General features: G+C 40.5%; 1 protein-coding gene across 8 annotated transcripts in view; it reads left to right on the top strand.

Moving 5' to 3' along the window:
• Positions 1–14,847, top strand: part of vmp1 (vacuole membrane protein 1) — a 172,862-nt gene that overhangs the window by 10,277 nt on the left and 147,738 nt on the right. For 6 of the 8 annotated variants that reach the window (XM_080210327.1, XM_080210325.1, XM_080210331.1 and 3 more), the window contains exon 2: positions 2,740–2,820. The gene's annotated coding sequence lies outside the window, so the exon portion shown is untranslated. Of the gene's footprint in view, positions 1–1,220; positions 1,375–2,739; positions 2,821–14,847 lie in introns of those variants that run through there. The other 2 variants (XM_080210329.1, XM_080210326.1) reach the window with 2 other exon arrangements.

Below are 14,847 nucleotides of genomic sequence, written 5' to 3'. Positions count from 1 at the left end.
ACTGGAGCCAGGATGGCGATGTTTCCTGACGTAAATCAAGTCGAGGGACTTGACCAGCTCCTGCAACTTCACCATCACTGCCATTTGGTGCAAAGGGCTATGAGGGTGAAGTTGAAATCCACCCCCCTTCAACCATGGGCAATGCACTCGCCCGCATTGGTGCCAAGATGAGTGGATACTTTCTCATAGAAAGTTGTTTGCTGTCGCCGAGCAGTTGGAGTGTAGACTTTCATAAGGTGAAACACCCCCATTGTAAACCGTCAAGTGCAGCAACTGGCCTGGCAAAGGCTCCTTCACCCCAAGATCTCTGGCTGAAAATGCGGTACCAACAGGATAGTCATCCTGCCAGAATTAGGTGCTGGGTGGTTCAAGTAGGGCCACTTTGTCACTGTAGCTTCATCTTCCAGACTGGTGTGGGTTTCTTGCAGGAAGAATACTGCATACTTCCCATCCTGGAGGACCAAGAAGTCCTGGCACCTGCATTGTGCCTCTCTGTTGCTGTTGATGTTGAAGCTGGCTATGGATACTTTCATGTCAAAAGCATGGTGCAACCAACACCATTTTCTAGCGCTCAGAAGGAGTGGGTTGCAAGATGGCGCCTCCATTTTCACAGCAGCTCTGCTGTGGAAATGGTGACCAGTGCTGCTCATTTTGGTGCCCCTTGGAGAAGGCATGCACAGTCCGGACCAGCAACGCCAGATCCGATCAGCAATCAAGGGCTAGTTGGACTCTAGTCCACAGCCTTGCTGCTGATGAACTTTAACTCAGACCCTGTGCCTGTCACTGAGCAGCTGCCTTCATTTGACAGTTGTCTTCTGGTCCAACTCTGCCACCACAGTGAGTCTGGCGAGATTGAAGGGCAGATATGCAAGCAAACCTCTGAAGAATAGTAAGAATAATAGGGTAAGAATGGCAGGGGAACATGAGACAGGCAAAGTGTGAGAGGCTTGCGGGGGTGGGGGAGACAAAAAATTCCATAGCACACAAAGCTACCGGCCAAGTGCTGGAAAATGGGATTAGAATAGATAGGCACTTGATGGCTGGCATGGATATGATAGGGTGAAGGGCCTCTTTCTGTGCTTTAAAACTCTGACTTTATGACTCCTCCTGCAAGCTCTAATATTCTCTTCCTCTCTCATGTTTGCATGTTTTGATCATACCTAGGCACCAATCAGAAACACGAGCTGATTACTTTGCTCCTCCTCCAACCCTTCCATCCCAACAGTCTTCACACTTTGAGCTGCTGAGGCCAGTTGGAACAGCATTGCTATCCAGATTGAAATGATTCATTGAGATTAGAAATTGAAATCTGCGATCTTTGTGTGGCTTGGTACTGAACTGGTTGCTGCACTTACCTCTAGAACCAGAGGCACGGTAATCACTGATTTAAAAGCTGAAATTGAAATCTGTTTTCTCGGGTTGTTAACCAGTTGGGTTTGACTGATTTTCAATGCCTACAATAATGTTAGTCCAATTTCTAGTTAAGTAAATATTTTAACTTGAAACTGCTTCATTCTTGGTATCGATTCAAAGATACGAGGAGCTTGTGTTCCTGAACTAAGTTTTTATAATTTTAGCTTGTCATTTAATTAACATACAGTGCAGTGGAACAGTGTGGTGACAGTTCACACTCCGATTCCTGACCTTCAAAGGTGTTGGGAAGTGGTATAGATTTTAGACAAGCTGTTTCTGATGGGAGGGAATCTCTCTCTCCACTCCATTTTTATTAAAAATGTCATGGGATGGTCCTACAGCTCACTTGGTGCCAGAACAAAATAATGTTCCTGGTGCTTTGCCTCTGTAGGCTGGGAATGAAATCACCCCTTCTGGGGCATTCTCAATGGTATTGTATTGTAGTGCTATAGCCTAACTGATTTTGATTTATTACTGTCACATATATTCAATACACTGAAAAGTATTGTTTCTTGCACGCTATACAGACAAAGCATACCGTTCATAGAGAAGGAAATGAGAGAGTGCAGAATGTAGTGTTACAGTCAAAGCTAGGGTGTAGAAAAAGATCAATTTGATGCAAAGTAAGTCCATTCAAAAGTCTGACAGTAGTAGGGGGGAGAAGCTGTTCTTGAGTCAGTTGGTACGTGACCTCAGACTTTTGTATCTTTTTTCTGACTGAAGAAAGTGGAAGAGAAAATGTCCAGGGTGTGTGGGGTCCTTAATTATGCTGGCTGCTTTGCTGAGGCAGTAGGAAGTGTAGACCGAGTCAGTGGGTGGGAGGCTGGATTGGGCTACATTCATGACCATCTGTAGTCCTTTACGGTCTTGGGCAGAACAGGAGCTATACCAAGCTGTGATACAACCAGAAAGAATGCTTTCTATGGTGCATCTGTACAAGTTGGTGCAAGTCATAACAGACATGCCAAATTTCTTAGTCTTCTGAGAAAGTAGCAGCATTGGTGGGTTTTCTTAAGTATGGTGTCGGCATGGAGGTGGAGTGTGTGTGTGTGTGTGTGTGTGTGTGTGTGTGTGTGTGTGTGTGTGTGTGTGTGTGTGTGTGTGTGTGTGTGTGTGTGTGTGTGTGTGTGCGTGCGCGCGCGCGCGTACAGGGGCACTATGATCTGTTATGTCCTGATAAATAGTTACACAGCTCGGAAAGCTTAAAAAGCTTGAAATGCTGTATTTATTTAGGGATGGAAATAAAAGGCAGTTTTTAAGATTAATTAAATTTTCAGATTTTTTTTTGCAATTGAACTGAATCTTGTTTCTCTTTTTTGTCTGCAGATATTTTTAATTGAAGACAATCCAAGTGAATTTGTTGACCCTTCTGGTCGTAATAACGTGGATTTTGCACTGAGTTGCATGGTAAGTGAAATGGGATGGGGAGGACCATGTCACCTGATTAATCTGAAAGGGAAAAATTCTGACCTTTATATATGTTTTGTCTTTGTCTCAAAGATATCAGTTGAAGCTGCTTTGTAACATTCAGTTAATCACTGTGATGCACCAGTGGGATATACTTAGTATCACTCGAATGTGGGTGACATGCCCTGGTCTGGGATTTTTGTTTACTTGAGCTGCGAAGTACTCAGTAACACATTTCTAGATTTTAATTTTTGCTGTATCTGGCGAGAGCATTTTGAGTTGTGTAATGCTAAAATACATTATTTACAAGTGTATCACAGGCAGATGGTGCAATAAATTGTGTGTCTTTGTTTTGACTTTGAGATTGTTTCCTTTTTTTCATAATCATTTTATATATGTTATAATAACAAGAAGCATAAGATAAATATGACATTAAAAATAGAATAAAATGTATTTTTCCCTGATCTCCACTGAAAAAACCAGGGCTGGAATGTTACGACCGTTCACACTGGTGGGATTTTTCCATCCTGCTGCAGTGATTGGAGATGTGGCTTGGTGCCAAATTCTCCACATTCACCATAGTAGGAGCGTGGGGTGACCGGCCGGTAAGATTGTGCCCAGATGTCTATTTGAGCTGACTGCAGAAGAATAAGATGGAAGTCCAAGATGGGAAAAATGAGATAAATTGTGAGGGGACTATAGTTAGCTCCATTGGCTAGATGGCTAGTGAGTGGTTCAGGATGACGTGAATTGTGCGTGTTCAATTCCTGTTCCGGCTGAGGTAATGTTGGGACCTGCCTCCTCACCCTGCCCTGGAGAGTGGAAACGACCACAACTGTCTAGAAAATGTGGCTCAGGATAAAGCATCAGCCAACAAATGAGCCAAGGATCTGTCATCAGGCAGAACACAACATGTGCACATTGATTCTGAATACAACACACAGCTAATTATATTTTTTTTACAAAGAGATCTGAGACAGCTATTGTGTATGAGAATCAGACAACGTTGTGTAAAACTTTGTCTTACACCCAGAAACTAACAGAAATCTTAAGTGAATGGTTTTTGGTTGGATTTGATTTATTATTTTCACATGTATTGGGGTACAATGAAAACTATTGTTTCTTGCACTGTAGACAGACAAAACATACCACCCATGCAATACATAGAGGGAAAAGAAAGGGGAAGGTGCAGAATATAGTGTTGCAGTTACAGCTAGGGTGAAGAAAAAGATCAGCTTAATAAGATTTGTAGGGTGACACGGTGGCATAGTGGTTAGCGCTGCTGCCTCTCAACGCCCGGGACCCAGGTTCAGTTCCAGCCTCCGGTCAATGTCTGTGGAGTTTGCATGTTCTCCCCATGTTTGCATGGGGAGCTTCCAGGTGCTTTTGGTTTCCTCCCACAGTCCAAAAATGTGCGGGTTAGGTTGCGTGCCCATGCTAAATTGACTCGAATGTCCAGGGATTAGCAGAGTAAATGTGCGGGGCTGTGTGGTCAGTGCAAATTCGATGCGCCGAATGGCCTCCTTCTGCACTGTAGGGATTCTATTCCATTTATAACATCCATTCAAAAGTCTGATGGCAACAGGGAAGAAGCTGTTCTTGAGTCGGTTTATATGTGATCTCAGACTTTTGTATCTTTTTCCCGATGGAATAAGGTGGAAGCGAGTATGTCCAGGGTGTGTTAGGGTCCTTATTTATGTTGGCTGCTTTTGAGGCAGCGGGAAGTGCAGATAGAGTCAATAGGTGGGAGGCTGGTTTGCATGATGGACTGGGCTACGTTCACAACCCTTTGTAGTTTCTTGTGGTCTTGGTCAGAGCAGGAGCCATGCCAAGCTGTGATACAACTGGAAAGGCAGCTTTTTATGGTGCATCTGTGAAAGTTGGTGAGAATTGTATACTGGAAAATCTCAGCAGCTCTGACAGCATTGGTGGAGAGAGAATAGAGCTAACCTTTCAAATCTAGATGATCCTTCATCAGAGCTATTTACCAGATCTTTGTGATAAAATTAATGTTCCGTCCTTGGATATGCAGGGCATGATTTCAAAGTTAGCAGATCTTAGGAAACTCAAAAACATAGGCAACAGGGGGAAGGACAGAATTGACTTCAGAAGGACATTGGAGGATGAATTGGGCTAACCAGTGTCAGGTGAAATATAACAAGTCTGACAACACCAGGTTTAAGTCCAATTGATTTATTTAATAGTAAACTCGCAAGCAAGCTTGCGAGTTTACTATCAAATGAATAGGTTAGACTTCTTACTGTGTTTACCCCAGTCCAATGCCGGCATCTCCACATCAGGTGAAATGTAATCCAGAGAATTACGAAGTGATGCATTTTGGTCAGCTGAATGACGAGAGGCAATATGAGCCAACCAGTTGAAAATGGTGTGCAGAACAACAAAACCCAGGGATGTATGTGCACAAATACTTGAATGTGGCAGGACAACTCTAGAACGCTGTTAGGTTGTGTTGAATTTGTATAAATTAAAAAGGTTCCAGGGAGAAGGTGTGAGAATGGAACTAAGTGAGTTAGTGATTTGGAGAGCTGACGCAGCCAAATGGCCTCCTGTGCCATAATATTTTTGTGGTTCAGTTATGCTGATAGACTATAGAAACTGCTGTTGTTCTCTGTATGGCAAAGAGCTTTCAGGGCAGATCTCATGAAGGGCTTTGGTAGAGAAAATAAGTGTTTCAAGTGGCAGAGGGTCAGTAATACAGCATTAAAGTAAAATGACCAGAGGAGATCTGAGGAAGCATTTTCTCCCAGCAAGTGAGGATGATCTGGAATGTAGTGTCTGGAAGGGTGATGGAAGCAGATTCAATATTAGCAGTCAAAGAGACTGAATAAATTCTCAAAGGCTAAAAACTTGCAAGGTTTGTAGAAAGAGCCGGTGAGTGGGATTAATTAAATAGTTTACTATGTCAGCTATCGAGGGAGCTGTTAGTATAGTTTTTAATGGAAGATTATTATTAACATTTTTATGTGTTGCCAGACTCTGAAAAAGCATTATGGTCTAAAAATGGATGGCACATGATACTGTTTTGCTTCTGTGCATCTTGAACACCAGTAGGGAAATATGTATGATTTGCCGTGTGTAAGTGTTGCTGTTTGACCTCTGATCGGATTACTACGTTGCAGTACTGCTGTGGACTCTGGAACTGGCATTTGCCCAACAGGTCAAGTGATTTCAATGGTGCTATGGGGCATAAGTTGTTAGTTTTAATGGATGGGTAGATGCACAACCGATAATTACACAATGAAAAGATCCCCTTTGTACTTTTATTGGGCAAAGTACACAATGATGAATTTTAATAAAATTGTATCAGGATTCCAAAAAAGTGCTCTGCTCCAGTGCTAACCTTTTTTTAAAGTTAGGAAGTATGTGGGAGGAAGAACTTAGTGCAGCATGTATAAAATTAAATATAGGTTAACAAGCAGGGTATTATAAATGTCATTCCAGCATCATTCTTTATTGTTACATCAGGAACCTTTATTCCCTGATTTTAAAAAAAACAGGTATCGGTATATATCACAATCCAATCTTTTATTTTTGGCAGCTTTTGATGCGTGTCTTTTTTTCCTTACCCAACTTCGTCTCCAACCTTCTGAAGACATGGGACCCTTTGCTGGGGTCCAGTTCCCCAGGTTTCCTTGCCCAACCAGTTGGAAACATATAAATTTAGGAAAGAGAAGCAGGAATAGGCCATTTGGCCCTTTGAGTCTACTTTGCTGTTGTTCATGGCTAGTCATCAAATTCAATATCCTGGTCCCACCTTACCCCCCCATATCCCTTGACCCTTTTAGTCCTAAGAGTTGCATCTAATTTTTTCTTGAAATCACACAATGTTCTGGCCTCAAACACAATATTTTGGCCTCACTTATTATTCACGGGTAATTGATAGGTTGCTCAACTGTGGAGAGTAATTCCAAGTGAGATCATTTCATGCTCCACCTGTATCTGAATTTATGAAAACTTGCTGGTTTGTGCCCAATAGTGAAATCTGTGACTGATTTTTTTTCCAGTTCACCTTCAAGTCGCATGGTATCATGATACTAATGTTGCCTAAGCATAGCAATATATTGATTTGTTGACAACAAACCCAGACCCTGTACTGCCCAAGAATGTTACACTTGCCATTTGTCATATTTGAAATTATTCAGCTGCATTCCAAATCGTTATGAAATGAAAAGAATCTAATTTGCATTTGAATGACTATCATCTTCTAAAATCTCTCCAGGGAACTTGTTCTGTTGACTGACTACTCACTAATATTATTTCAAGTATAATCTAGCAGCCTGTCTATACTGTTCTGAAAATTACAGGCTTGTTGTGGTCTACAATTACTTAACCTTTTTGAATCCTAGATCCAGCAATAGTATCACCCTCAATCTTCTCTTTGCCAGGGAGAAACCATCCCACCCCCTACACCACACACACGCACACATAAAACAATCATACTGCACTGTAAGTATCATCAATGGTTCATAATGTGGCAGAATTACCACATTTTGGCTAAATATTGACTTTTAATAAATCACAAAGTCTGATTTACTTCACCAGCTGCCACCAGACATCGCAGAGAAATTTACTGTCAATTGGAATCTTCTGATTTCTTTTTCATTTCTCATTTAACTTTTTTTTTCCATTTTAAGTAATCCTCACTTCTTGGATTTTTTTTTGTTCCTATGTGAAAGCACTTTGCATTTCCCTACATTAAATATACACCATTTCCAAGCAGGTTACATAAGAAATAGGAGCAGGAGTAGGCCATCTAGCCCTTCGAGCCTGTCCCGCCATTCAATAAGATCATGGCTGATCTGAAGTATATCAGTTCCACTTTTCCGCTTTCTCCCCATAACCCTTAATTCCCTTGTCTATCAGAAACCTATCTACCCGTGACTTAAATATATTCAGCGAGGTAGCCTCCACCACTTCAATGGGCAGAGAATTCCAGAGATTCACCACCCTTTGCATGAAGAAGTTCCTCCTCAACTCCGATCTAAACTGCGCCCCCCCCCCCCGCCTTATCTTGAGGCTGTGCCCTCTAGTCCTGCTACCCTTTGTAAGCGGGAAGAATCTCTCTACCTCTACCCTATCTATCCCCTTCATTATCTTATACGTCTCTATAAGATCCCCCCTCAGCCTTCTAAACTCCGAGTACAAACCCAGTCTATTCAGTCTCTCTTCATAGGCTAACCCCCTCATCTCCAGTATCAGCCTAGTGAACCTCCTCTGCACTCCCTCCAAGGCCAATATATCCTTCTGCAAGTGCGGCGACCAAAACTGCACACAGTACTCCGGCTGCGGCCTCACCTAGTATCCTGTACAGTTGCAGCAGTTTTACTGTGTAAAAATAATCCTGTGAAGTCAATTGACACTTCTCGGATTTCACTAATGATTTCAACAGAGCTATGAAAATTTTTATTACACAAGTTGCAGATCAGTTGTGCCAAAAACCATCACAAACATTCCTTCGCTGATCCAACAATTTGTTGCATATGTAAATACTTAATCCCTCTCCTCCCTTAAATTGATGATTCCTTGGTCACTGACTTGTGTACTAGAGAAAATAGTCTTTCCCTATTCATCTTACCAAAACCCATCACAATTTTAGAGATCTCTATTTCCCCTTGGCTTTCTTTTCTTCAGTGAAAATAGTCCCAATATTTCAGATGTTTTCTGAAGAAGCAAATTTTCTTTCCCTAGTAGCATTCTGGTAAATCTACGCTATTTTTTTCAATGGCCTTAATATCTTTTCTGTATTGAACCGCCTAAAATTACACACGGCACTCATTACAGCCTATCCAACCTTTCATACTCATAGTTTGCCTTTTTCTTGCCTAAGTTTGAACTTATGTCCCATTGTACTTGAGCGTTTGTTCATGGTGGAACACACAGTGACCTATTTTGTTTATTCTGAAATCTCAATGATTTCCATTAACAAGAAAGGGATGGAATTTCTTCATTCCAAAAAATGCAACTTTCAAATTCAAAACATTCCTGGTGCCTTTAGTCTTTATGTAGAGTTGATTGTATTTTTATTCCAATTCAATCCAATCAAGTCCAATTCAGAGTCTCAACAAGTTGAGACATTCCCAATCCAAGCTGACAAGACAGGGCTCTCACCTCCTGTCTTGGGCTTGATCTACATGATCCAAGCTGATTGGAGTAGGCATAGCTCCTCCTCCAAGGCTTGATTTCATTTGCATCTTAGCCAAAAGGCTGAGATGCTGCTTTTAAAAATTGCTTCAAATAAAGCTAAAATGTAACCTAATGACTTCAACCAAGCACAGCATGTCTATGCTACTCTTGATCTTAGCCAAAAAGCCGAGAAGAGTTGACTGTATGCTTCCGTACTTGCCACGCAGTTTGTGTAGTAGCAAAATTGAGAGATTGTCCCGTGCAAGTGTCAGTGTGGTAATTTTATTTCTCATAGACATGACGTTGTACAGACGTGGTTGCAACAGTTTCAGATTCTTCACATGGAATTCTAACTGCTTGAAGAGGAAAAAAGATAAATAGAAATTTCATTCCATTAGTCAGTTAAAATGCAGCCCGGGTAGCAGAAAGGAAAGGACAGTGTGAGAAGGGGCTAAAACACCAGAGGCTTATTTTATGTAAAACACAAAACTTGCAAAACTCTTATTGAACCAGTGAAATTAGAAATAAAATGATCATTAATTTCTGAATCAAAGTTGCTAACCTTTTGGGCGGGGCTTAGGGGGTAATGTCCTGGTCGTGGCAGAACTCTCGGTCATATAACAAAGAAGCAAGAAGCTGAATTTCTGTAGTGCCTTTCAAATTTGCAGTGTTTCGTGTACTTCAGAGTGATTAAGCACTTTTGAAATGCACAGTTATAATGTACCCAAAGAATAAACTTTCAGATGCTATTTGCCAGTTGAATGGAAAACATTCAGATCAATGTGGGAAATAAGTCATCAGTGTAGATGAAAAATGACTAGATTTTATTTTTTTCAAGTATTGTATCTCACAGTTTGAACCTGGTTTTAAGATGACGCAGAAGTGTTGTAGGCAAAAATGTTTTACTAGCAAGGCCAGATGTTTTTTTTTGTTTCCTTTCATTCTGTAATCAAGATTAATAATGGGAACAGAGTCTATCACTACCTTTTATTAATGGATTAAAAGATTGTGCTACCTAATGAAAATAGAAAATACTAGAGGCATAGCAGGCTATTCAGCATCTCTGGAGAGAACAGATGCATCCTCTTCTAACAGGCTGCAGTAAATGAGGAATGGGAGGAAATGGGTGTTGCTTTCCCAGAAATCTTACAGGGTTGCAGTTCCTTTTAAGTTAGAAAATGTGAACACCCAGCATTTTTAACATATTCAGTTCTTCGGGGTGTATTGGACAGCCTATACTGCTGAGAGACAATGACAAATGTAATGCAGCAAATCCAACTGTACCATTACTTTAAGGCTATTCGCACAACCTGAAACCATTTCAAAATATCCAAAGTGTTAGTTTATTTTGTACATACTTTGTGCTTGAATATGCACCTTTTCAGTATTATGTAGAAAATTCAAAGTTTGCTGATAAATTCTGCCAATGCACATCATTTTTGCTCTCTGATCCCAAATAAGATTGCTTTACCAAGCCCATTAATTAGGGTAAGTGATTTCCCTCTCAGAAAATCATATTTTCACTGCTTCCAAAGAACTGCCACTACATTTGTGGAATTTTTTCCTAAACAAAAATCTTATTCAACTTTAAAGTATATGCCAGGATTAATTATTCGAGCACCTTTGGTCTGTGCGCAATCGGGACCCTGACTTTTGGGTTGCTTGCCATTTTAACACATGATCCTGCTCCCATGCCCACATGTCTGTCCTTGGCCTGCTGCAATGTTCCAGTGAAGCTCAACACAAACTGGAGGAACAGCATCTCATTTTCTGGATGGGCACTTTAAAACCTTCCGGTCTCAACGTCGAATTCAACAACTTCAAATGATTTGCTCCACTCCACCTCGACCCCTTTGTTTTCATTCTATTTAATTTAATTTTTTTATTGTTCTCTACCTTTTTTATTTCTTTATTGTCTTTCTTCATTTGCCTCACCACCACCCCACAACATCTTCATTTTAGCTTCTCTGCCGTTTGGCCATTCACACCCTTTGTTCTCTGTGGACAGCCATTAGCTGGTTTCTCTGGCTATGACTCATCCCATCTAGACCCTATCCCCATAACCCCACGTGTTTACCCTGATTGGTCCCCATGACACCAAGGGAAAATTTAGCATGGCCAATCCAACTAACCTAAACGTCTTTGGACTGTGGGAGGAAACCAGAGCACCCAGAGGAAAACCCACGCCGACACAGAATATGCAAACTCCACACAGACAATGACTTGAGATAGGAATTGAACCTGGGTCCCTGGCACTGTGAGGCTGCAGTGCTTGCCACTGAGCCATCCCAATTAGATACTTTTGAATACGTACACACAATTCTGCAGACTTGAATTTCCTTAAAGTACTGGTTAATTGTACGATTTCTTTGTAATTGTTACTGTTCGTAAGCTAGTCCTGAGATGGTGTCTGTTGTCAGAAGTGCATTTTTAAAAAAAATGAATTGGACCTAGTGAACCTGTTGCGATATTATACCCTTTGGATTTTTTTTTACTATGATGTCTGTGGCTGATAGAAGAAATAGAATTGCTCACAGTCACTTCATCCACTCTTTTTAAAAAATAATTGGTTTTGATTCTGTAGTAATCTCATAGCACAGATAGGAATTTTATTCTTGAGCTTTGTGACTCCCTCTAATGTTCAGATAAAATGTGTGATTGTGAAATTTCTATCCATGTGATCTAAATTTGGTTCTTAGCGTTGACTGACACTTGAAATTGCTAATAAAAGGAAGGGTATCTATATCTTCTTGATATCCAGATCCTTTAAGGAATTGTTGTATCTTGTATCTATGTTGACCAAAAGTAGCCACCAGTCTCGTAGTCCTGAAACTTGGCAGTTTAAATGGAGGTTTTTGCACAGGTTAGAAATGTGACAAATCTTGGTGAATTTTGCGTTTGCCAGTGAGGCATGAGAGCGAACTGGTGCAAGTTGTTCTTGATTGTCCTCTTTGCAGGAAAAACTATTTATTTCCTAATTCCCCCTTCCTCCCAGAGCACACCCCAATGATAAAGCTTTGAAATCAGAATCTTGTATTGTACGCAATTTACTTACATCTTTTCGCTCCTTAAGGTCACCTGAATATACTGTGTTTCATTAACTCTTTGAACAAAACTGGCTGGAGAGTCTGACTCCATTGTGCAAGACACCACTAAGATTGAAAGCAGTAGGAGAGAAGACCAGCTAAACTCTGAACTATTGATTAGAGGATACCAGACTAGTGGTTTAAAAACCTATGGATTATAGGGAAAGCACTTAATGTGCAGTGTTTAAAAATCCCTTAGAAGATAGTGTGATCGTCTGTGGTTCCAAGCAGGACATGGATAATAAAATTATTCTGTTAGAAATCCGTTCAACTCAAACCCCCAAACTCAAAAAAATTAGCTCCCAGTTATACAGTCAAGCATTTTTTATTATTTTATCAGAAAGGTTTTCTGTCTAAAAATGATCAGGGTACTCCCTTCATGAATTGGCATGTGGAATACAAAGGGTAAATTTGCATTTCCCATGTACGGTATTGCACGCCAAAACAACGTTGGGAAGATAGGTCCTCGGTGCATGTTACCAAACCATAATGGAAACTTAGGTTTGTGCTGTCCTCAAGCAGTGTTTTCTGCATCTACTGTCAGCCAGTTAATTTGCAAAGAAAAGTACTAGTTTGTGTGCTGTGCAAGAGTTTTGCACATATCAATCTATTAGTGTGAAGCATTAAAGTACAGATTAACTGATCATTCATTCATTACTACTTGTTAGATATTGCTGCTGCAGAATGGACTTTCTGTTTCCCTGCTGAAGCCACTCCACTCATGATATGAGTGCTTTGAAGTATTTGACAACTTGGCATTATATAAATGCAAGTATTTTTTCAATTGCATCATAATTGGCTATCTGGCCTAATAGATACAATTTTATCGAGTGGAGGCAGGGGAGCAAGATATTTTGCACTATAATTTTGGGATGGTGTTGAGGTGCATCTGTGACAAACCAGCATTGTTGTGAATAAATGCTTTTGCTTGTACTTAGTTCTCAACCCTCTGAGTGCTCTGGTCTTCCTTTGTTTCCACTGAGTCATTCTTGGCTTGGTGTCAGGCCCTGGTGTTGATTTGCAATTTGATTTTTAATTGCACTAGGCACAGATGCTGCATTTCATTGATATGCTGATTATATTTTGCTGAAGTGGGCATGTATGGAGGTAGGATGAGGAGCATTATCAGAACAACAAAACTGCAGCTCTCAAACTTTGTACCGAATAACGTGAATTATGATTTGAGCCTCATTCAATCATTAAACATTTTGCACTGATGCTACAGGTGCTACATTAAGTTTTGCTTGCTTTTCCCAGCACAGTGCAATGACAAATTGGGTTTATGATGCTGCTGCCAGAATGAATGAGCTGGATTTAGTAGTTTTGGGATTAATATGAAAGTGTCTATGTGGTATAGCTGAATAATTAAATTGAGTCAACAGCCGCGTACAATTAGTCTATACTGGCATTTATACACCTTATAAACTTCCCCTCACTCAAATCAGCACCCTTGTCTTGACACAAAGTAATCCAAGTATGTCTAATCAAGTTTCATTTTAATATAATAATCCCTCCTCGCATTTGTATTCTATTCTAGAAATAAAACTTGGTACTTGAGTTTATTTTGTACAGCAACAGAGAAAAGAAAGATTTATGCCTTAGAAGGAGACCATTCAGCCCATCATGTCTGTGCTGACTAGCGGGGAGGAAGCTATCTAGTCTAATCTCACTTTCCAGCTCTTGGTCCAATACCCTATCGGTTACGGTGTTTCAAGTACATATCAGTGAGTTTTTGTAAATGCAATGAAGGTTTCTACTTCTACCACTCTTTCAGGCAGTGAGGTCCAGGCAGCACCTCCAACACAATCCTCTGTGTCGAGGGAAAAAAATATTGCTGCTCAACTTCCCTCTACCAATTAGTTTCAAATCAATTACCCTATGGTTATTGACCTCTTTGCTGAGAAAATAGGTCTTTCTTTTCCACTCCTATTATCTAGGCCCCTAAAAATAGCCTACCAACACGTGTTGCTACTTTTAGTGATTTATGTATCTGTATTCCCAAATCTATTTGTTCCTCTGCTACATTTAGTTTCTTGCCATCCAGGGAATATGTGACCTCCTTATTCTCTCTACCTAAGCTAATCACTTTACACTTCACTATATTGAATTTCAATTCTCATTAATCTTGCTGTATTTTGGTGCTGTCCCCTACAATATTGGTTATATCCCTCAACCTGCCACCATCTGCAAATTTCTGTACCAATCCTGCAATTCCTGAATCCAAATCGCTTCTCTTTTTGATGAAGAATAGGTGGCCCCTGCACACAGTACTTTTGATTACAGTTGTTAACTGAGCTAAAGGATGAGCATGGCCTTGTTAGACATTCGTGTATCTGATCATTCACTATCTTTAGATCATATTTGAGTGCAGTTTTTAATCTGAAATATGATTCAACTTTGAATTTTTCTTGCAAATGTTCTGATAGAGAAACACCCCCAAAGTGCTTCAGAACCAATTAAATCGCTTTTGAAGGCAATCATTGTTGTGGAATAGGGAAACACAGCAGCCAATTTGCACACAGCAAGATACTACAAACAGCTTTGAGATAAACCATCAGGCCATCTGTTTCAGCCTTTTGATTAAGATCATGCATTGTCAGATCAAGCCCACAATGCAGTGCAATGCCTTATCTTGTCAGCTTGGATCTTGTTTGTCTCTCTTGTGGGGACCATGAATTGGTTTCAAATGGATTTTGAATTTGGTTTTTGAAGCAAGCAAGGAATGGGTTTGGGTTTGCCTGGTCCATTCTGAACATTGGCTTTGTAACTTTAAGGATGGAGTAAAAAATTTTAAAGT

The sequence above is a fragment of the Carcharhinus amblyrhynchos genome, chromosome 23, assembly GCF_965287045.1.
Source record: "Carcharhinus amblyrhynchos chromosome 23, sCarAmb.v2.hapA, whole genome shotgun sequence".
NCBI classification, from domain to species: domain Eukaryota; kingdom Metazoa; phylum Chordata; class Chondrichthyes; order Carcharhiniformes; family Carcharhinidae; genus Carcharhinus; species Carcharhinus amblyrhynchos.
The sequence above is the reverse complement of the archived record's forward strand: the minus strand, read 5'-3'. Positions and strand labels throughout refer to the sequence as shown.